Raw genomic sequence first — 23,680 nt, forward strand, 5'->3', positions numbered from 1 at the left:
TAGGAAGTAGGAGAGAGCAATAGTCTGGCAGGGTTAATTCTACGGACTAATGCTGAGCTGGATTTAGATAATATTTTGAGGACTGGTAGGGTAAATGCATTTATGACAAATTCCCCATTGTTTCTCTTCCCTTCAGGTCCACACAATATGTTTGCTCAGCTTTTCCATGAAGGCTGAGACTGAAATTGATGAGACTGAGGCTGAGGAAGCTGGCACTGCTCTGCCTATTCAGTCCTTGTTGTTCATCAGCAGATGGTCTAGCACCTTTACCTGATATTGACAAGCCACAGCTAAAGTGAGTGGAGGGTCCAGTGGAGAGATAAATGGGCTGATATATGGCCAAAACTGAAAACCTTTTGGATCAGATTGAATATCGACTCAACTGTCTGGCTCTGACCATCAGGCCACTAGGTGAGGGTATGGCTCATACTACTGATCACCCTGGCAGCAGATAGAACAGTGTTGCTCATACCCTACTCTATCTCTAGCCTGGGATAACCCCTTCCTGCTGTGTCATGCCCCATATCCTAAACCGCACAAATCTTCCCATCATTTGTTTACTATTTGTTGTGCTGCCCCATATACTAAACATTACACAAATTTTCCCATCACTATTTGTTTACCATCTGTTTGTTGTGTCTGTCATATATCCTAAACACTCCACAAAACGTCCGATCACCATTTGTTTACCATATCTTTGTTGTGTCTGTCCCATTCTGTCTATCCTAGTGTATGCAAATCCACCTTGTTTGCTATGCTGATGATTGTGTGCATGTCTGCCCCTGCACACTGATTTTTCCCTCCTTCCTACTTTTCCTTTCCTTTCATCTTTCTTCCTCTTCATTTCCCTATAGATAAAGAAAAAAGGGTGTCCTATGCTGACAAAAGAAGATGTTGTTGGGCTTCCACCATTGTGCGTATTCCTTTATGTTGCCCTTCTTTATATGACCCTGCTCGCTACTTTCTCCATTTTTCTAATTTTCCCTTACACCCCTTTTCTCCTTTTTTATGCATCTAACAAGTGTTCACTGCAGTTGCAAATACTGTATAGCCAAATAGCTTTATACTTCACTTTATGTTGCCTTGCTGAGGACTGAGCTGTAAAGTGCAACATAATCAATATAGTACTAGGCTAGCAACCCTTGTGGGCCATTTTAAGCCTAGCTAATTTCCATTTCAAAGATGAGACAAACTCTATCTTATGTTTGTGATGTAAACCCCTTAACCATTATCCTAATCCCCAACCTCTTACATACCCCCCCCCACTGTATGTACTGCTTTAGTTATTATATATTTATTGTCTTATTTATAGCTACACTGATTGGTAAATTACATTTGTATTTTATTTCTTGTAAGGTCAATGCATGGGGAGAGCAGCTGGCCTATGGCTTCTGTCTTGTGCATTTGTATACATGTTTTAGTGTACATATGTATACACTTGTATACATGTTTTAGTGTACATAAGTATACACTTGTATACATGTTTTAGTGCACATATGTATACACTTGTATACATGTTTTAGTGTACATATGTATACATTTGTATACATGTTTTAGTGTACATATGTATACACTTGTATACATGTTGCACTGCTCATTTATATATCTTAACCCTTACACAGCAGTACAGTGCATTTCTCTAAATGCCAGCAGTTTTTACATATGTTATTGATTTCATAAGCTAAGTATCCTACCTACTTAAATCCATTAATTGAGTACAAATGTGATGGTCACAGTTCAGCTCCACATTTTTCTTTTGTGGCACAAAAGTTAATAATTCTTCATTTTCCTATTAATATAATAAATACTGCAAATGTTTTATCTTCATTTAATTTTAGCTCTTTCATCTCTGCAGTCATTTCCATTTTGTCCATTTAATAGAGCAGAACAAGTTTCTTCTTTTTTGATTATAATCTTTCCTTTCAGCATGGATTTTCTAATAAATTTATTTGTCCTTCACTCAGTTTTTGCATCTTGAATGCAGAATGTGTCTAGTTTAATTATTTCAAAAAGGTTCACGTAAGTCATCTTTTTTTTTCAAGGTTTCTAGCCATTTCTGAGCAAAACTCATCTTAGCTATCTATTTGTTCTTTTTCATGTTGACTTATAGTTTTCCTTTATTTGCATGTTTTTCTTGCATGCCTTAATTTTTATTTTGTTTAACCTAACTTTATTTCATCAAATTAATTTAGTGTGAGTATTTTTCAAGTCATAGTTCTTTTCATGTACATATTAATAGCTTTTCTATAACCAAGTTTTTGTCTACTATACCTTTGTGCTTTAATTGACGAAAATGTAAGGTGGCAAATATAAACAAAATTATTTTCTCTTCCGATAATACTAAATAAATAAGAAAAATAAATGAATTCTTCATATATATGCTTTCATTCATGAACTTTTTTTTATCTAATTCTAACAACTCAAGAAACAAATCATAATATATTTTATACTGAAACGAAGAGCTATGTTAATGAAAACAACAGGAGAGTGTCTAGGTAAAATGGACGAGGTATAATTTTAAAAAGATCAATTCCTTCAACCTCATTACATATCTGGCCATAGCAATCCTGAAAGCTAAAATCTAAATACTGATTCAGAAGTGTGGTGTCAACCTAATGGCATATTGATAGTGCATTCCAAAACTGAGTTGTCTAAACAGAATGCTTCAGTGAGGTCCACTCAGTTTGGCCTGTGGAATTCATTGCTCCTCTATGAAATCTTTGCTTGCTTGCACAACTCATTCAGCAGTATTTGTAACGAGAAAGCAGTACAACTGCAATATGAGGCCTGTGTTACACTGCTAGTACTTTATACAGAACTACACAATCTAACCAGTCCTCTACACTAAAGTTACAGCTGTTTGTTTAAAGTTAAACACTAGACTTTCTTGTGGTCTTATGTGTGATTTCTGTTATCATCTTCCCATTTTGTTCATTTTAATTACATTTTTACATTTTCATTCAGCATCTCTTGATTCTTGGAACATTTTCTCTTAACTATATTACACGTGTATAAAGCCTTTATTGTAAAATCTGTTTCTTCCTTTTTGCAATTACTGTACCGATGGCCAGCCTTCTCCATAGGAATAGCATAACATTTTTTTTAGTTTATTTTTTACATGGTTTGATCTGTAACATTTGCTATATTTTTTCTTTTCACAGTCATTTCTTTAATACCATCCTTGTATACCTCTCAACTGCCAAGATTTTCACAAAATGCCCAGATGTTTTACTCATATTTTTGATCTGTTCCTCATAAAATATGTAGTTTTTGGATTTTTGTGGCAAATCAGTGAGGAGTGAATTCAGTATATGATAGGCATTTGAGTTTCAGACTTCATATCTTTCAGAAAATCTATGATAACACAAGACCTTTTATTCTAGCAGCTTTCTACGTTTATAAGAGCAATATTTAAAATTTGCCCCTATTTTTAGGACTTTGTCCCCCATTATTTTTGGCTTTGTCCAGATTGTTTCTGCCAAGAGGTTGAGAGCTATGCATTCTTACCCACCAACTAATGAAATGATTTTTTATCCATTATAAGACAACATGTTTTTATTCTGATCAAAATCAAAGTCATGGCATACCTGCATAGAATCAGCTTCCCTAGCTTGCTGCATTACTTAGAACTTACACGCATCAGTTCAAGAAACTGTTACAAAAAAGTGTCCCCTTCATTTTTAAGTAGGTGTACTTGTGCAATGGAAAGGCATCCAGCTGTACTAAAAATACAGGGGTACAGCTAGTAGCCCATGTGCCACAGGACAGGCAAGAATACAGCAGGAATGACAAATGGTTCTCCTTTCTACTCTCCTAGACAAGGGGTGGCTAAGGTTTTGCCCTGGAGGCATGTGTATTATTATTTCTTCAGTCAAGCATAGGGAACCTAATGTAAGCCCTGGGCTTCTAATGAGGGTAAGGCCTGCTTCACAGAATCACAGGATCATAGGAAGTTACTAGGCTATTGGCCCTGAGGCCCTTACAAGCCTAGGCAAGAATTTAGCCCATATTCCAACAAGTCAGCACCCTATACCACTTTCCAGCATCTCAAATGTTCGACTTTGATATGGCCGAGATCATATGATTGAACATTTGAAAAATCGACCACGTAAAAAAACAAATACAAAAAAACAAAATAAAAACTAAATGTGCGCCTCCCCATACCCCCCGCTACATAAATATACCAACTCCGGGATCGCACTACATTGCAGAACGGAAATCTTCCCGATCCGTGCTGTAGGGAGAGCTCCATTCAGAGCAGTCGAGCTTTTAAAAGCTCGATCACATGGTCTCGGCCATATGAAAGTCAAGCTTTTAAAAGTTCAACTATCTGAAGGGGACCCTTATATATATATATATATATATATATATATATATATATATATATATATATATATATATATATATGTGTGTGTGTGTGTGTGTGTGTGTGTGTGTGTGTGTGTGTGTGTGTGTGTGTGTGTGTGTAGAATCTATATTTGCTGCAGGAGTCTTTCAGAGACCAATTAGAGTCATGTTGTGTATTTCACAAGTCTCTCTCTCTCTCTCTCTCTCTCTCTGTCTAGAGTACACTACAAGTCCACTGACAACGCTTTTACATGTGGAAGATCATGTAACTTGTTTCAACTCTTAACCAATGTTTTTATATTATGTCTAATTTGTTATAATTATTTAAACTGTAGATGTTTTTGTTTTATTTTTGAAAATTGCAAAATTATTGTTCTTAAAATGTTTTGTGATAATATGGAGCCTTTCTCCCAGGGCCACCACTGAAAATGGGCTTCTACATATATATCTATATATATAAATATCTATCTATCTATATATATATATATATATATATATATATATATATATATATATATATATATATATATATATATATATATATATATATATATATATATATATATATATATATATATATATATATATATATATACATATATACAGATATATGTATATATATATATATATATATATATATATATATATATATATATATATATATATATATATATATAGAGAGAGAGAGAGAGAGAGATATTAAATATATATAGATAGACAGATGCCTACATGATGCTTGCCTTCTACATCACTGCCTGCCTCCCAGTAACAATAAAGACCCCACCTAGTCACCAAGTCCATAGTCACACATGGTTATCAACAGGAAGAACTACAATTCCAATAACTGCAATTTAGTGTGTGACAAGGGTGGAATCATAACCAATATGTTTACTCTGGACCGAAGCAGTTTACACAGTTCTCATACATGGAACACACCTCAGCTGTATCTCTGCTTCCTACGTATTGAAATTCCATGTGGCTGTCTAACCAGTAAGTTCAGGCGCTGTGGCTATATCTAGTGTGTCCATATGTAGTAACCATCCAACATGTCCATAATCTGTTGCAGATGATACTAGAGATCTTTGTGATCCCAGGCTTATGATACCCACCAGGAACACATAGAGTATGGCTGAACTGTAGTTAGTAACACAAACATTACAACATCATAGAATGTCTGTTTGTGCTGCTCTTAGCTTGCTTTTTTGTTTCAAAGTGTCTTATGAATGGGCAATCCAGTATGGTCTACCTATAGCCTCAGGCTGTTTTTAGCTTGTTGCATACTACATAATATGTTGTGAAGAAACAGGAAAGCCATTTCCAGGATACTGGTAATTCAGACCATGCACACATATGGCAGTATGGAAAGCACATCTGCACCATTGTCTGATGAAACATGAAGGTTTAGCAACAACCAACAGTTGTACAACCACTACCCCTTCCCAGGTAGATGGGCATAGTACAGGGAAAGCAGTGATATCTAGTCAAGCTGTATGGCCCTGATGACCACAGGGCAGTATGGCATCACACAGATCAAGCATGATAGTCGCAGTGTAAGTTTCAGACCATGCTAGTCAGTACTTGGTCAAGATAATCTGTGTATCAATCATTTCTACATGTGTCATGGGGTGGGCCACACTCAACATGTGCACCTGTGGCTAGGCACACAGTGATACATGTCTATCTGCACACACTGGATGGGAAACATTTCATGCATCTGAGATGGGGGTCTCAAAGTGGCAGGTATTCTATATCATATGCTATTTCCTACTGTGAAGGGGCTGGGGGGGGTCAACTATGTGGCCTGCGGTCTGTTGTGGAGGAGAGAATCCTGAGGTGAAAGCTATTAATTGTTATACATAATTTACTCCTGCAGTGTCCTTAGCTGATCATTATATGTGTCCAGTACACTGGCTTTTTGAACAAAGACCTCTGGTCTCTCCTAACACGGATGCCATGCAACTGCAGGACTGCAACCTGAGTGAGGTCCACTCATAAAGTGTCCATTAACTGGGAAGAGAGAGTTATGGCCTCTCATAATGAGACAAGTTGGAGCACTGAGTACATACAGATGCAGGTGGGGAGTGTGTGGCCCATGAATGCCCCATAAATAGCCCCCCAATATTTGTCCATTCTGAACCTAGGTCAGCACAGCCAGCGAGTATGGTGAAGATGGTGCAGGCAGTCATCTCCATGGAGGGTGTATGAGACCATTATGTGTCACAGCAGAATGCAGGAGACTAATCAAGAAAGTATTCCTGAGCTCTGTGTCCTCATGGATGATATATAACACAGCAATCAAGGCAATTCAGGGGACTGTTGCCATAGACTGCACCTGGATGATACTACAGTGCATATACTGATTGATCTAAAGTGCTACAACATTAGCAACCTGTGAAGGTATTCTGCATGTTCATAAGGCTGAAAAATGATAGGAATATGCATGTGAGATGTACTGTGCGAATCTGCTGCCATAGCTTCACAGAAAGCATAGCTCTTGGTAGGTAGAATGCGGAAATCAGTCTTCCACTGGAGATGATGAATCATTATGCTATACAGTATCACATTTTGGTGGAGGTGAGGCAAAATATTCGGCCAGTAGTGAAGGTGCATCCACACCCAGGATGGTGGTACACTGTGTCACTGTGTCAACAGGCAGTGGCTCTGGTATCTGTGACTTGTCATCATCATCATCATCATCAGCCTTTGTATATGTGCCAACATCATTTGATTGTTGTGCTTTACCCTCTGCAGATGTCACTATGCCAGTGCTGTGCCCTGTGAATACATAACAAAAAGCATAATAGAGTGAACATGGTTACCTGTGCTGATACCGTGCCCCTGTGGCATCCACACTAAGATTGCCCATGCAAGATGTACTACACACGCCCACCACTACAATCCTGATAAGGACGGATAACTGGTGTAACTATAACAAAGCATAGCTAACAACTACTGTGATCAGCCTAATCTGACAAAGTGCACTGCAAGTTTTCGACATCTGGTGTGAGATATATTAATCTGTGGCATCATCCACCAAGACATGTGAGGGTACCCATACTTGTAGGGATAATCCCAAAACTATAGCAGGAACATTAAACACTGCTCTGGCTATGTTAGTCTGTTGCTTCCTGGTGGTTGACCTCTCAGTTGCTATAGAGTTGTCTTTACCTTGGCATGGTGTAACATGTAAGTAACATGGTTATGACATTGTTATAGTTTGTGATTGCATCTTTGCATGACATTTATGTCACAAAACACCATCTTTCAGCAACCATTCTGCTCAACAGACATAGACCATGCATCCTTAGTTCTTGTGGTATTATAATTAGTATACCATTGGGATGATTATAATGACAGCTACAGACAAAAGAGAAATGTAGTTACAACATTCAGTATTTGAAGGAGGTAGTAAAGTGGATGCGCCATATAGCAACTGTAGAGAATGTAAAAGAGTAGATGTCCATCCCCACTGCTAAGACTTGGGATCACTTTGTTATGTTATGTTACTGTTATGGCCCTACTTTTGTACAATGGGGAGGGGACAGATGTTTAGGCATATGACTGCTGTACTCTCCATAACAGGCTAACACATACCGTGGACAAGCCAAAACAGTACTGAATCACTGACAGGCATGCACAGGAACTGGTTGTCCTGATAATGTGGGCTAGTTTGTTGTCAATACTTTCTAAAAAACATACGACAAGCATGCAGACACTAATATTCTTGTTCTTAGCCTTTTCTAATGTGAATTCCAGAGGAAGGGTGAACATCTATAACAATCCACAGAAACTACAGTTTACCGCATCTTTTCTGAGTACTATGTGTCTCCCCTCAAACTGCCATAGACCTCAATATTGCTCCTGTTCCTTATAATAATAATGTGCAACTATGTGATATAACTTCCCAAATCTACAGGACCTAACCTTGAGCATAGTAGGGCACCAATAAGACTGCAAAATTTAAAATAGTTTGTCCAGCATAAGGAGTCATGCAGTTCATCACTATGTTTTCCTGCTGCATACCGGAAACATATGGTATAACCTACTCCCTTTTCTTGACTTTAGAAGCTCATGGCCACAGACTCCTACTAAAGAAATGCATGGATACATATATCATGCTACTCTGTGAGTAGCCAAACTGTACAAATCATGTTGCAGGCATGACACACCATCCACCATCTTGTTCCTCAAGAAAATGGCAACATTTGTTTTGAGGAAATCCACCAGAGAGCACCTAAGTGGTGCATGAAAGAGAGCAGAGTAATACTCTATCTTGTTCACAGCCATTTCAGGAAATGCCTACTGGGCCCCTGTTAAGGGGGTCTATATCATAACCGAAAAACCTCACAAATGCGAATATGGAAAAGTTGAAACATACTGAGTGAACCGAGAAAACACCGAACGGCCTGAACCGCGAAATTCAAAAGGTCGAATCGGCATAGTTGGTCAACCCCACCGCCTGCTACGTACTACCTACCCAAACAAAATAAATAATCCACATACATACACTTAACAAAATCCTGCTTCTAACCCTAAACTGAAGCTCACATATATTACTATGTATGCACTTACCTTAACCTGCACCCTAACCCTAAGGTCTGTAACTATTGCACAACTACATTCATAGTTTCATAGGTAGGTACTAGGCTATCTGCCCGAAAACATTTATAAGCCTAGCCAGAATGTGTTGGCTTTCGCCACCCCTAGATTAGTTCCCTGTGCCTCTGTTCAGCAGAGCCATTGAAGTGATCCCTGGGGTAAAATATCTGTTTCTCATCTACTCGTCAAAGTTTCCTTTTTAGATGTCTTTCTGGAAAAGGATTATGAAAATAAGAGGTTTGTTTCAAAAATCTTTAGGAAAAGCACGTATTCAAACTCACTACTGCATTTTTCTAGTACACACCCAGTCAAATGAAAGAAAGCAATAGTTAAGGGACAGTTTGTGCGTGCAGCCCGTATGGTATCTGGTACTGATGAAGTTTTAGATGAATGTGACAACTTGAAAAATATGTTTCAAAAAAGAGGCTACCCTTATAAGTTTGTTAGTGATATAATGATTGAGGTGGTTAACAAGAGAGAGCATGGGTTTTATGTACCTTTACTTTCTTGTAGTATGACTGACAGTGGGCCTTTCACCAGTAATCAAGAAAATGACAATGTTGCAAGTAAGAATGATTATAAGACTTCTTTCATCACTGTATTCACTCAAGATAGTTACATAGTAAAAAACATCTTCACAAAAAATGTTCTATTTTGAGACATGATAAGAACATTAGACCACTAATAGGACCGCAACCTATTATAGTGTATAGGAAAGGCAAGAATATGAAAAACAAATTTGAGAGGAGTAACTCTTACCCAAACCACAGGTCAGGTTCTATGAACAAATGTGGCAGATGTAACTATTGCAGTTACATTAAAGAAGGCAATATTTTTGACAGTAATAATATTGAAATCAGAATCAATCAGAAATACAACTGTAATTCGGAGAAAGTGATTTACTGTGCCATGTGTACCACCTGTTCTTGCTTTTACATAGGTAAGACTGATAGAAAGTTAAAAAATCGCATATACGAACACCTATATGACATAAGGAATAAAAAAGAAGCAAATTCTCTTAGCAAACATGTTTTGGAGTATAATGACCATAAGTTCCAATTTTGTATTATAGACAATATCAGTACCAACATGAGGGGTGGTGCATGGTCACTATTACTTGAGAAAAGAGAATTATACTGGCAATTACGTCTGAATGCTGGGAACTGGCCAGGCCTGAATGACCATATTTCAATTAGCCCAATTTTAAAACTAAAGGCACTAGAAAGATAAAATGTGTGTATATATATGTACATATATATATATATATATATATATATATATATATATATATATATATATATAGATATATATATATATATATATATATTTCTCCATTATGCATTTTAACATTTTAAATAATTCACATGTTCAGTATTTATGTTGTGTATTTATTTCTCTTAACATTTTCGACTATATCTAGTTTTTAGTATTTAATCACACATATTTATTGTTTTAACACATTCAACATATTTAAATATTTATTGTAAATTGTCATTTTTATGAAGCAGTGTTTATATATAGTGTGTTTTTAGGGTGGTGTGTTCCATGAACTTTTTCAGTTTGTATAGTTTGTCTGCATTTTGAATTCAGTGACTGTAAATATTGTGCTTTTAATGACATAACTGATCAGTTTATAACTGGGTGGAACTTCCTGTTTGGACTGTATAAGAAGGAAGTAACTATGTGGGGTAAATTGTCTGATGAATTCTAGATCTTTCTGGATGAAAGCACTCATCCTTGGATTTTTTTGTCTGAAGTTAATAAAGTGGATTCTGCATTCTACAACTGTGTGGTGATTTGATCAGGGATGTCTTCCCTTCTTGGGATTTTACTCTTTTCTGTACTAGTTTCCTACTTCTATTGTATAGGTTGTTTATGGCAGGGTTCACCACACTGGTTTCCTTTTCTTGGAGGAGTGAGTCTTGGTTTTGTTTGGGATAGCATGATCCATGCATTCTTGTAGGTGTCCATAGAGTGCATTAGTAAAAGATTTTGCAGCGTGGACAGCGTTATCCTTTAGCATGAGGGCTTTGAAACTTCCCACCTCGGTCTTAAGTAACATGAAGTTTGCTTTTGAAAAGTTTTTCACAGTGGTTTGTTTGACTGGGGGTGGTGGCAGAATGTGGATATCCAGAGTGATTAGTTTATGGTCAGATCTAACCAGCGAGGGGATGACCTGGAACACCGGTCGCCCATGTTGGTGATGACCAGGTCCAATATGTTATCACCTCTGGTGGGGGTGTTGAGCAGTTGATTCAGGGTGTTTGAGTTTATAAATTCTAGGAAATGTTGAACAAGGGAGTTTGTACTTGAGTAGTTCTCCCAGTTAATGTTTGGGTAATTGAAATCACCCAGTAGTTAAGGAGCTATACCCAAACAAAATACATAATCTACATACATACACTTAACAAAACCTTACTTCTAATCCTAAACCAAAGCTTACATATATTACTATGTATGCACTTACCTTAAACCGCACCCTAACCCTAAGTTCCGTAAGTATTGCACACTACTGACTTATTGCCTTTTTCTGCATTTAGCGCAGAGTTGCCACTAGAGCACCATCGGGCAGCGCTGGTTAAACAAGGTTAAATTATTTCTGGCTCCGTAAAGTCTGCTCTTCATTTTTTCCCTTAGAACTGCTGTACTTGTAATCTAAACAGTCTATTCTCTATCTGTAAAGCTCAGCACTTGTTCCTAAAGCATTTTTTAGTCAGGTAAAGCACTTCTATATTATACAAAGTACTTCACTAGCTTAAAACCCCCTTGAGTACCCACTTCCCTATAGGTCCTTTCTGACTCAGTTACACAGCAAACTTTTTCATTTCTTTTAGCATGTCAAAGGGTCAGTTGCTAGCGTCCTCTCCTGCTCAGCTGGTGAATCTGGGAATATTGAGGCAATGTTACAATTGCCTCATGTACACAGACAACCCTCTCCTCCTCCCACAAAACACAAATACTTGCGAGAGATGCAACTATATAGCCAAACTGGAGGCTGAGCTCTCTCAACTCAGGACTGGCAAAACCAGACAGGAGAAGGTAACCACACACACCATAAACCCAGTCTCACATAGAACTATCACAACTACAAATCAAACACATAAACACACAAAGACATACTCGGAGGCACTGATCAAAATCTACCAAAACAGCAGAGGCCTCCAAAGCAGACACCAAACAACTGCCACCTCATGACATAACACAAGCAACACATAGATCACAAAGTCAGTGTGCAAATCAGTCACAGCCCTTAAGGCCAAACACAATGCCAGACACACTTGTCATAGGTGACTCCATAGTCAGACACACTGACGTCCCACTCACCAGACTGAACAAGGAGAGGGTCACAGTAAGCTGCCTGTCGGGCGCTAGAATCCGCCACATAACACAAGCACTCAGGTCACTCCACAGCAAGTACAAGTATGACTCAGTCATTGTCCATGCCGGTGTGAATGACCTGAGACGTACCACCCTGGACTACATGAAAAGAGACATAGAGGAGCTCTCAGATTATGTAGCCCAAGCTGGTATGACCCTGACCCTGAGCAGTATCCTACCTTCACCAAGAATGATGCCACAATATAGAGACAAAATGATCAGTTTTAATAATTGGCTTAATTTCTGGTGTCATTCTAAGGGGATCCAATGTCTGTCTGCCTGGAATGACATGCTTGACAAGCCACGCTGCTTCGCAAGGGATGGCTTGCACCTGTCACCCCTGGGTTTCTGGATATTGGCAAAGGCTCTTGCCACCCCCATAGTGCCTTTTTTAGACAAGGCTCAAATTCTAAACCCACCCTAGAAAACAATAATGGAAAAAAACTAAGGGTAATGCTGCTCAATGCCAGAAGTCTAAATCTCAAGATGCACTCAAGCCCTCCTCAGTAGGGAGAACATCGATGTCTGTGCTGTGACTGAAACCTGGTTCAAGGCTCCTGAGAGCACCCGGCACTATCAGGTTTTACCTCATATCATGTGTTCTGGCCCCAAAACCCGGACCGTACCACAAAGGAGGGGGTGTATCCATATTCATCAAGGATACCCACACCTCCGGGCTGGTGGCAACTCACGAAGCATCAGAGACCATTCAGGTGCAATTAACCATAGGCAAAACTGCTCTACAGTTTGTAGCATGTTACAGGCCACCCTCTCAAACTCAGGAACCCCACACAGCCTTCCTGAAGACACTGGAGAGTATAAATGTCTCTCCAAACACCATCATATTGGGTGACTTCAACTACCCAAACATAGACTGGGAACATTACTCAAGCCCCAATACCCTAGCCCAAAGGTTCCTGGAGTTCATAAACTCAAATGCTATGGAACAACTTGTCACCATTCCCACAAGAGGTGAAAATATCCTAGACCTGATCATCCCAAACATGGGGACAAAATGCTCCACACCGGAAGTATATCCCTCATTGGTGAGATCAGACCATAAACTAATCTCACTGGAGATCCACATCCCGCCCCACCCCAACAAAAGACCACAGTGAAGAACTTCTCAAAAGCCAACTTCACACTTCTTAAGACTGGTGTGGTATCCTTCAAGGCACCTGAGCCATTGGAAACCACAACCCACGCTGCTGAATCCTTTACAAATGCTTTCTACGAGCACCTCCAGGATTGCATGGATCAAGCAATCCCAAATAAAATCAACACCCTTTCCACCAAAGGCAAACACCCAATCTGGTGGACCCCCGCCATAAACAAACTTTACAACAAGAGGAGAAAGCTACTACAAGATAGAGCAAAATCCCTAAAAGGGAAGACATCTCTGATCAATACTAGTAAAAAACTACGATCACGCATAAAATCATCCAAGGCCAACTTTGAGAGAAAAATCGCCAAGGACTCAAAAGACAATCATAAGGCCTTCTTTAGCTATGTTAGAAATCTGGGTGAAAACTCCCAGATATGCTCAGAATTAGTCCAAAATGATACAAAAATCACTGAACCCACAGACATTGCAAACATACTGGCAGACAGGCTCAGTGCAAATTTCTCCCCTCCCTCCCCCCCCAAAAGGAGAAATATCTATCCCAGCAGAGTGTAGCCTCCCAATAATCTCAAATGCCCAGGTGAGAGATGCTCTCTCTAAAGCTAAAAACACAGCATCAATGATGTCCCCGGCTGTGTGCTACACGAACTCAATGAGGAACTAAACCCACACATAAGGCTGCTGTTTAATCTTAGCCTTACCACAGGATCGTGCCACGTCCAAAGAGTGGCATACGGCAACTGTGGTCCCACTCCACAAAGGCGGTGCTTCTACGGACCCTGGTAATTACAGCCCCATAAGCTTAACAAGCCTGGTCTGCAAAGCTATGGAGAGGATCATAATGGAACTCATAAATAAAGACATAGGGGACCTACAGACATTGGATCCTACCCAATTCGGCTTTGTCAAGGGCAGATCATGCCTCTTGAACTTGGTCGACTTTTTGAAACAGTCACCAAGGCCATTGATGAGGGTAAGGCAGTTCACACAGCCTACCTTGACCTTGCAAAAGCTTTCGACACAATACCCCACTCGGGTATCATAGAAAAGCTCACCAGCTTAAATGTAAACCCATATGTCACAAGATGGGTTGCAAACTGGCTCAAGGACAGAACCCACAGGGTTAGAGTTGCTGGTGCCATGTCAGACTCAAGCCAGTCTGGCGGTGTCCCACAGGGCTCAGTCCTGGGCCCCTCTTGTTCGGCATCTACTTTTCAGAAGTGCAGGCAAACATAGGAGGATTGTGGCTGACAAAGTTTGCAGATGACTGCAAACTGGGCACCATAGTTGAAAATCCATCAGACACAGATATCCTTCAGAGAGGTCTCATAGAAATGGATAACTGGTGCCAGAGTCATGGCCTTAAGCTAAACACCAAAAAATGTATAGTCATACCCTTTGGTAAAACAAGGTAACCCCAAGTTACCACATAGGTGGCAATCCATTAAGCACAGAAGAGATTATCAGGGACCTGGGGACCCAAGTTGACAGTAACCTTTCTTTTGACACTCACATTGCCAAAATGGTTAGGAGGACCTTCTACATTGCCCACCTGATTATGAAGGGATTCACATCCAGATCAAGGGAGGTCATTGTTCCCCTGTACTCTTCACTTATCAGACCAATGATTGAGTACAATGCCCCATTCAGAATGTATCTTACCCGACACCTGCAGCAGTTGGAAAGACCCCAAAAGTTCCTCACCAAAAGGATAAAGGGGCTCAAAAATATGCCATATGCTGCCCGACTGAAGAAACTCCAGCTCTATTCAGTCGCATACCGTCTGCTCAGAGGTGACCTGTGCCTGACATACAAGGCCATGTCCAACCCGGAATTAATGGACATGCTCCACCTCAAAAAATCCAAATCCACCAGAGCCACAAGAGCAAGAGACTTAAACCTCAACACAGATATAAATAGGACGTGCTGGAGGGGCAGATTCATCACCCAGAGACTCCCTATGCTGTGGAACAGAATCCCGGTCCATGTGAGACAGAGCACCTCGCTGGCTCTGTTCAAGAGGAATCTTTGACCAGTGGATGGGAGATTGTAGGTTTACCCCGGGGATCATCTCTGTATCACTGCTGGACAGAGGCACGGCAAACTAATGGGTATAGTATTCTTCAACCTAAGGGGTGGTGAAAGCCACACAACTCTGGCTAGGCTTATAAATGCCCTAGGGCAGATAGCCTAGTATGAACCTATGAACCTATGAACTTACCTTAAGGAGCTATACCGGAGAGGGGACAACTATGATGATTCGACATTTTGAATTTCGTGCTTCAGGACGTTCGGTGTTTTTGCGGTTCGCTCAATATTTATCGGCATTTCTGTATTCAAGCAATTGCAGTTTCTCGGTTGCAATAGGTAACCCTGTTAAAGCTGATTTAAAACTCATTAAAACATGGAAACACCTCCACACATTTTTCTAAGTCCATCCTAGTGATGCCTGAAGGCATCAAATATTGGTTGTTCATATTTATATTAATAATTCCAAAACCATGCTACATACAAGATAGTGAAAGATTTTATCTTAAGCTTGCATGATAGGGAACACAAGAGATAATTGAATGTTGTTCATGAACTGGAAGCTAACTTTGGTGCATCACTGGTGCATCACTCTTAGACCAGAAGAGTGACAGGAGTGACAGCAACCTGTGGACAATTGTCATTCAGACAGCCATGAAGGATGCTTTGTCTCTCAGATCCTGACTCCACTTCTTTCCTCCTTGTGATGGTCCCTTTTATGGCTGGTGTAGTCCTCATCCCAATGGCTTGAAGGTTTGGCTTCACCATCCCCCCCAGATCAGAGCTGTGCACAATTTAAGATGAACCCTGGTTAACATGAGAGGAAGGGTCTTAACCTACCCCACCCCCCATAACAGATAAGAGCACTCACATCACCACCAGGGTTAACAATTCCTTCCTTCATTCTGCATGTGTGTGGTCCCACTCATGTGCCATAAAGGCTACCATATAATGATTTATTAGCACCAAGTTCTTTCACTGGTCTTGCTACTTCTGATACATGCAAGCCTCTGTTTCCTTGGTGATGACAAGTAGACAAGTAAAGTTACCCCTTCCCCTTGGACGGATGAGCTGGCAGTAGCAAGTCACTCCTCTCCATCATGCTTCTCTAGCTCTAAGGCCTACTAAATGAACCTAGTTTGTTTGCATCACCATTTTTTTCCACCATGGATCTTGTCAGATGAAAGGGAGATTGATGAACATTCTGGTGCAGCAGTGACAGTACTACCTATATAAAATTGATCTAAAGTGGTGACGTGGGTGCTGAGTTTTGGGATGAAATTACCAATTTAATTAATTAATTAATTAATTAATTTATTTACATTTGTTGACCGGGAGTGTCCGACTGGATGTAGGTCCATTTTCAGTGGTGGCCCGGGGAGAAAAGCTCCACAGTTAAAATAAACAGACAGTAGTTACATTGGATTACATAGCGATTAACAATTTAACATAGCAATTACTTACAACATATTTACAGATGAAGATGACAACTAGAATCTTTATCTGTGAAGTACATAACATACATTAACAAATGTTACAATGAGAAGTTCCTGCTGTATAATAAATAGGCTTATGAGCATCTGAGCTTGCTATAATCAAGGTAGTTAGTGGAGTGGAAAGAAAGGTAGTGGTTGGATGGGGTGGGTGATATTAAGAGTGGGAGTTGCAAGGGCATAGCCAGCATGTTTTTAGGTGTGCTTTTAGTAAAGTTTTGAAGTGGGTGCATGATGTAGATATGATGGGATGATGAGGTAATTGTGGGTGGGAGGGAGTTCCATAATTTGGCTATGGTGCAAGTGAATAGTGCTTCACCAGCAGAGTTATTGGCTTTAGTGATCTGCAAGTGAATTTTGTTGCTGGATCTTAGTGGTCTGGTGGTGCGATAGGGTTGCAGTAGATTCTGGAGGGATGGGACATTTAGTGGATGGTTTACTAGTTTGTGGGCAAGTGAGAGTTGATACCATTGAAGGAAGTGAGATAGTTCAAGCCAGCCCAGTTCAGCAAGTGAGCGACAGTGGTGACTATGGTAGGATGCCCCTTTGGCGAATTTGGCGATTTTGTTGTAGCAGCATGTTAATGGACAGCCCGTGTCCTCATCCTCTCCTATGGTCACGTACTTAGAGTAATAGAATCCAAAAGGACGAGATCATGGACATAACTGGTGGAAAAGAGGTTCCTTTTCAGGGTTGCTGGAGCTCAATGTCTATAAAAAGGTGAGGCCCTTGGCATTTGAGGAGAATCCTGGAATAGAGAAACTGCCTCTGTAGGTTGAGTGAAGTGAATTGTGAATTGAGGTCATCTGAACATTTAATGAGGATGTTTCCATTTGGGAGAAGAGCCTAGGTTATCACATGATGTTATCATGGTTTTATCACATGACTATTATTTGCTATATAAATGGTTTGTTTCATTCATCACACCAGTCTGGAGAAGTCTCAGTTGAAGAGATGACAGCACTTATATCGTTAAAAGCTTGCATTTGTGAGTGGTTCCTAAGTCCTTGTAAAGATCATTTTATTTTATATGAAGTTGCTGGTAGCCATTTTATGTTTGCAATATGCATTGCATTGTTTTCCTTTCAAGATAAAAAAGCAGGCAAAAATTACTATTTCTAAAAGACAAAAGTACTGGAAAACAATAAATAAATGGTATAATAAGTGCAATTAAAGTTCTGCTTTCATTCACTTACCCTAAAAGGAAGTTTAGGACTATCTCTGGAGTCAGTAACAAATTTGTTTTGAAAGTTATGCCATTTCCTCTTCCCATCATGATTCCCCCAGATGTGGCAAAAGAACTAATTTCAGGTACTTCTCCTAATGAGGAACTCTGGCGTTATATATACAGATCAGGTTTTAAGGAACTTACCTATTACCCATTGATGGATCTTTGATTGAGGAGTTTTTATTTTTTTAATTTAAGATTGTGGTGACTTTCATTTCCACGGCTTCTATTGTACAAGTTGGTGAACAGCTTTTTCTGGGATTTTTCCCCTTTTTTCACAGTGGTGCAACCATGGAGTTGATATATATAATTTAGGGGACTGAAGAAGGGCTTGCTCCCCTGGAAAAAATTTTTTTTTTTTTTTAATATTTTCGAATCTACATTATTGGTTTTTATTGTGTGGAAAACAATGACTCAAACTATGGTTCTTCAACAGGTAGTAGGTAAATCATTATAAGGAGGTTATATTAAACCAATTTTAACAACTTGATTTGTTTCCAGTTGTACACACTATGTGACAATTGCATTCTTTCTACTGTAAATTGTATGCTGGGGCTAAGCATGAGAATAGTCCAGTTGGATCAGTGTTTTACCTTGGTTAAAATATAAACAAAGAAACAAGCAAATAAATAAATTAACATATAAATAAAGTTGAAGGAAATCAGTTTTACTGAAATGCATTTACTTAGTTTTTGCAGGAACATGCATGCGTACAATAACTCATTGCCAGTTTCCCTGAGGTGTGAAAGTATAATTTGGTATGTTGCAAGGCTTCTGATCAGAACTGCAAGACCTGATAAGGAAAGTCCTAGTACTTTTTAAAAGCAAACTGTGACTTAGGCTGGATTACATCAAATTCCAAAAGTTACTGTTACACTTTTCAACCATTTTTGCAGTTAGGCTTGCCCCTAACAAATTGTGGGGGGCTGTGTCACCACATTCATTCCAGTCACACATACAGACTTGAAGGTCACTGTAGGTCCGAGTATGTCTGAGTAAGAAGAATACTATGAGAAACAGCAAAACTGGTGTTAGTAACACATTTCGTTTTTGCATATGTCCCCAGTTTACAAGCACATATAATGTTCTCAGACATTTAACAGTCACCCAAACTGCTTTTCAACTTATCTGTAAAATTTACCTAGCATTAGGACATGTTGTTATTCTGTTTGTTTGCATTCACATAGCATCCAGAGGAGATTTTTCTGTTTGGGTCCCCACTGTAAATGGGTTGTGACCAGCAGTGGCTAACCTGATTAACAAAGCAATCATTAAATAAACGTTGCGTTATTTGTAGCCTAATGATACAGTCTCATATTTGCACTGGCTTTCTTTGAAATAGGATTAGTTGATCAGTTTTAATTAGCTCCATTTTAAATTGAAAACTTACAGCATTAATGACACAAATATAGAACTGTGGTGGTAAAGAAGTTTCCCCTGTATTCTCAAGGCTCTGTGATCTTGGAATTCTTTTATTAATAGAAGCTTGGGTGTAAGTGATGTGTTATTATTTCTTTATTTTGCGGCTAACTTTAATTCAGCTTTTATAGTTGTTATGGACACTGCAATATCAATAAGTAGAGTGTTAGCCTGGGGCAAAATCTGTGCTCAGCACCCAGATATTCCCAGTATGAAACATGATAAAAAGTAAAAGGTGCAGCATTTCCATTAAGCTCCTTTTCAGCTGAGTTCACTGTATAAGTAAGAAAAAATTGTGTGCCCTCAGACAATCATACTAGCTCATATGTACTCACACATGAGCTATCATGATGCATTCCGGGATGCATAAGGTCATATAGTTTGTCTTTTTTCTTACATTTGCTTTTATCATGTTTTCAGTACAATCTTTGTTGCTAGAATAACATTTTGCAAAGTATGCTAGACTAGATTTTGACAATAACAGACATAATGGCATGGTGGTAGAGTAACAGTCTTATTACTCCTTAATATTATATAGCATAATCAAGTTAGGGGCGAGTTTGGCATAATGGTTATAAAGTCTTCAGAAATAAACCAACACTGGTAGGAAAGCAAACCCTTCCATAAAAATACTTGAAGTTCGAACAAAAAATAAACAGAATGAGAATGCAGCTCGACTTAAAAAGTTTTTAATAAAACACAAAAACTTTCACATCTACTCCAGATGCTTCATCAGACCATGAACTAAAACAGATATAATTATTACCATTTAAATACATTCTGATACAAAGTAACCATTCAAATAATTTAAACAAGCCACGTGATTTGAAATAGGGCTTTGAAGAAACAGTCTCATTGAGAAAGTCACATTTGTCTGACTGTAAGTTGATAATCCAACGTATTTCCATTGTCTCAGTTTTATTACTAACATCCCCTAACCTCAACTCATCAAACACAAGTTGCAGAACTAAAAACATAAAACTGTCCATCCCCTTCTTTAATAACATGCCTAGCTAAAGCATTATTTTCATCCTTACGGATGTCATACAGATGCTCACAAATGGGTAGGCCTTTTAGAAATTTGAAGGCCCCTAAGTCCAACATCAAGTGAGACATGATGGTAATGGTAGGAGATCGAGGATGGTACTGTCCTTTATTTCAGATGGAAGCAAAGTCTGTGATATAATGAGGAGGAAGTGGCACATACTTGTAGCTGATGAGAGGATCAGGGATATAGTAGGTTTAGAACCAAGTTTTTGTTTTAGGAACAAGAAATCCTTAAAAAGATTGTTATGCTATTCTCTTTTTATGCAGACTTCTCTAGTAAAAATCTAGTATACCTAGCTAGATGTAGGAAATGTTTTGAGTTTTATATAGGCAGAATAAGCCGTTTGCTTAGAGAATGTGTTCGTGAACATCTATATGACATCTGTAAGAAGAATGAAAATACTTATAGTCCGACAAATGTTACGGTCTCCATGAGACCGTTTCCTTAATGCCCTACCTCAAATGACGTGGTTTGTTTAAATGATTTGAATGGCTGCTTTGTATCAGAATGTATTTAAATGGTGATAATTGTATCCATTTTAGTTCATTGTCTGATGAAGCATCTAGGTTAGACGTGAAAGTGCTTACCTGTGCTTTATTATAAGCCCTTCAAGTCAGTTATCCTAATATTTGCCCATGAATCTGGAGTGTTATAACTTCAGAGTAGTTATAGGAAGCTAAGGGGGTAGGGGGACTAGTACAGGGCTTGTGAAGATTTTACACACACACCCATGCTAATGTTACATTTGTGACCTTTCTGGGCATGTTTGAGTATGTGGCTACAATCAGTAAAGTGTGTATTTATTGTTTGCATTTGGGCGTGGTGTGGTACCAGACGAAGCAGTAGACCTTACTTATAGTACAGTTCCCTGCTAAACCATATTGCTCAGCATATACTAATGCCTTAGTATTTCTATGGTATGAATTTAAATAAACCCATTTGGCTTTGAACTTTTCTAGTTCAGCTGGCATGTTTCTCAGTTTCAAATGAGGATCTGCCTGCCCTACTGGGCCACTGGAAGACCAGTGGTTGACTCGGTGAACATGGACAAATGCTGAAGAACCCTGTGAGATTCTACCAAAAAACTATAGATTTCATACATATAAATAATGAAGCCATGGTACAGTATTAAAAACATACTTTATATTAATCAATCTATGTTAGCTGACGTAAGACAACACAGATTTTTAAAAACATTTCATATATGAATAATTTTATTCATTTTATTTGTGGTTTTAGCTCTTGATATTGATTTGGTGATTGAAAATAGTTTCCCGGATACTCTTAAATTTTTTTTTATCTAGATTATACTATTTGCAACATAAAGTAATAAAAGCAATAACACCTAATTCATAAATATATAGCACCTTGGCTAGTTAAAAAAAAAAATAATCATCAACATTGTGATGAAAGTAAGTCATTAATATTCTCCTTCAGGCTTTCTATTTGTCCAGCTTTATTTAACATCATTATTTCTAATATACCATACAGTATCTGTGCCTGAAATGTAAAACTGATGTGGTTGTCAAAAGTACTTCTTTTATCAACCTTCGTTTTTATTTCTCAGTGCTTGCAGATTGGACATCCAGAAATATTATGGCATTTAATAGTTAAAAATTACAATTTTATGAGCATAGTCCAACATTTATCTGCACAAATACATTTTAAATGTCACCATATGTAAAAAAGTGCAGAATGTAAAAATAAAAAGCACAGAATGTAAAACAGATCTCAGTGTTAAGTGGTAAAGATGTCTAAACCCAGATGAATATAAATGGTATGGTTAATAGTGCTCATGGTACATTAAGCTGTACTTCAGATACATTAAATCCAGACGAGATGAAATTATTATTCCTTTATATTCATTATTGGTATGGCCTCATTTGGAATATTGCCTTCTCTCTGTCATCCTGCCACTAAATATGAAATGAAATTGATTAAACAGGTCTGGAGAAGAAGCTGAAGATACATTACTGAGATTAGAAATGCCCACTGTGAAGACAGGCTTGGAAAACTGCACGGATATTCCATGGAATACAGAAGAATTAGAGGAATATAAAAAGTGTATTTGAAAACTACTCTTACTTTCATACAGTATTCCATGAAGCACAGCAAATGATTGTTACCCACTAGTAGTTAGTGTAATTGAATACTGAAACAAGAAATGAAGTTTAAATATGAGAAATGGACTTCTTCCTTAGAAATGGTACACCACAGAGTATTTTATTTATTTATTTATTTATGTATTCTTATTGTTCCTTTGGTTGACCAGGTTAGTTCCACTAGGCTGGCGGCCTCTTTTCAGGGGAAACACAAGGTGGTATTTATACTATTAGGGTGAAATTTGGCCTGAGAATTATGGAACTTCCCCTACTTTTTTCTATAGGTGCCTTGAGACCTTTTACATCTACTGGCAACTCAGGCAGATGGGACCTAGGTTTAGCATCTCATCCAAAGGAAAAACACTCAGGAGTACATCTCCCTAATGCTGCACTGCAGCGGTAGCAATCCAGTCAGCTAGAGTGGAATAGAACCTATAGACTTCTGGTCTTCTAGTATCAAATTTTTTTGTAATCTTTCTAATATATCTTTACCATCTCAAAGTGCTTAATCCTCTCTGTACTCTTTTTTTCCAGACCTAACACCACTCTTAGTATTCAACTGCGGTACCACCTTTATCATTCTTATAAGAAAAGCGCAGTCCGGGTTTGAACTGTCTGCAAACAGCTAAAGTTAACTTTGAGTATGTGTCTACCTGTTTGAGCCAATATTCATTTTCCCCTGGAGAGCACTCTGCTTTGGCTTGCAAGCAGCCTGCCCCCCCCCCCCCCCCACACACACACACTCACTCACTCATCTTCCACTTTCTCTCTTATTCCCTTCTATTAGCAAATAGTATCCATAACTGATCAATACTGTGTGTTTGTTGATTTACACTGAGACCACAGTAGCCTACTGATACAAGGTTATCCTGTTTTTCCACCTGAGTAATGGTTAACAAATGACTTACAGTTTCA

This window comes from Protopterus annectens, chromosome 2.part1, assembly GCF_019279795.1.
Source record: "Protopterus annectens isolate FY-2018-M chromosome 2.part1, PAN1.0, whole genome shotgun sequence".
NCBI lineage: Eukaryota > Metazoa > Chordata > Ceratodontiformes > Protopteridae > Protopterus > Protopterus annectens.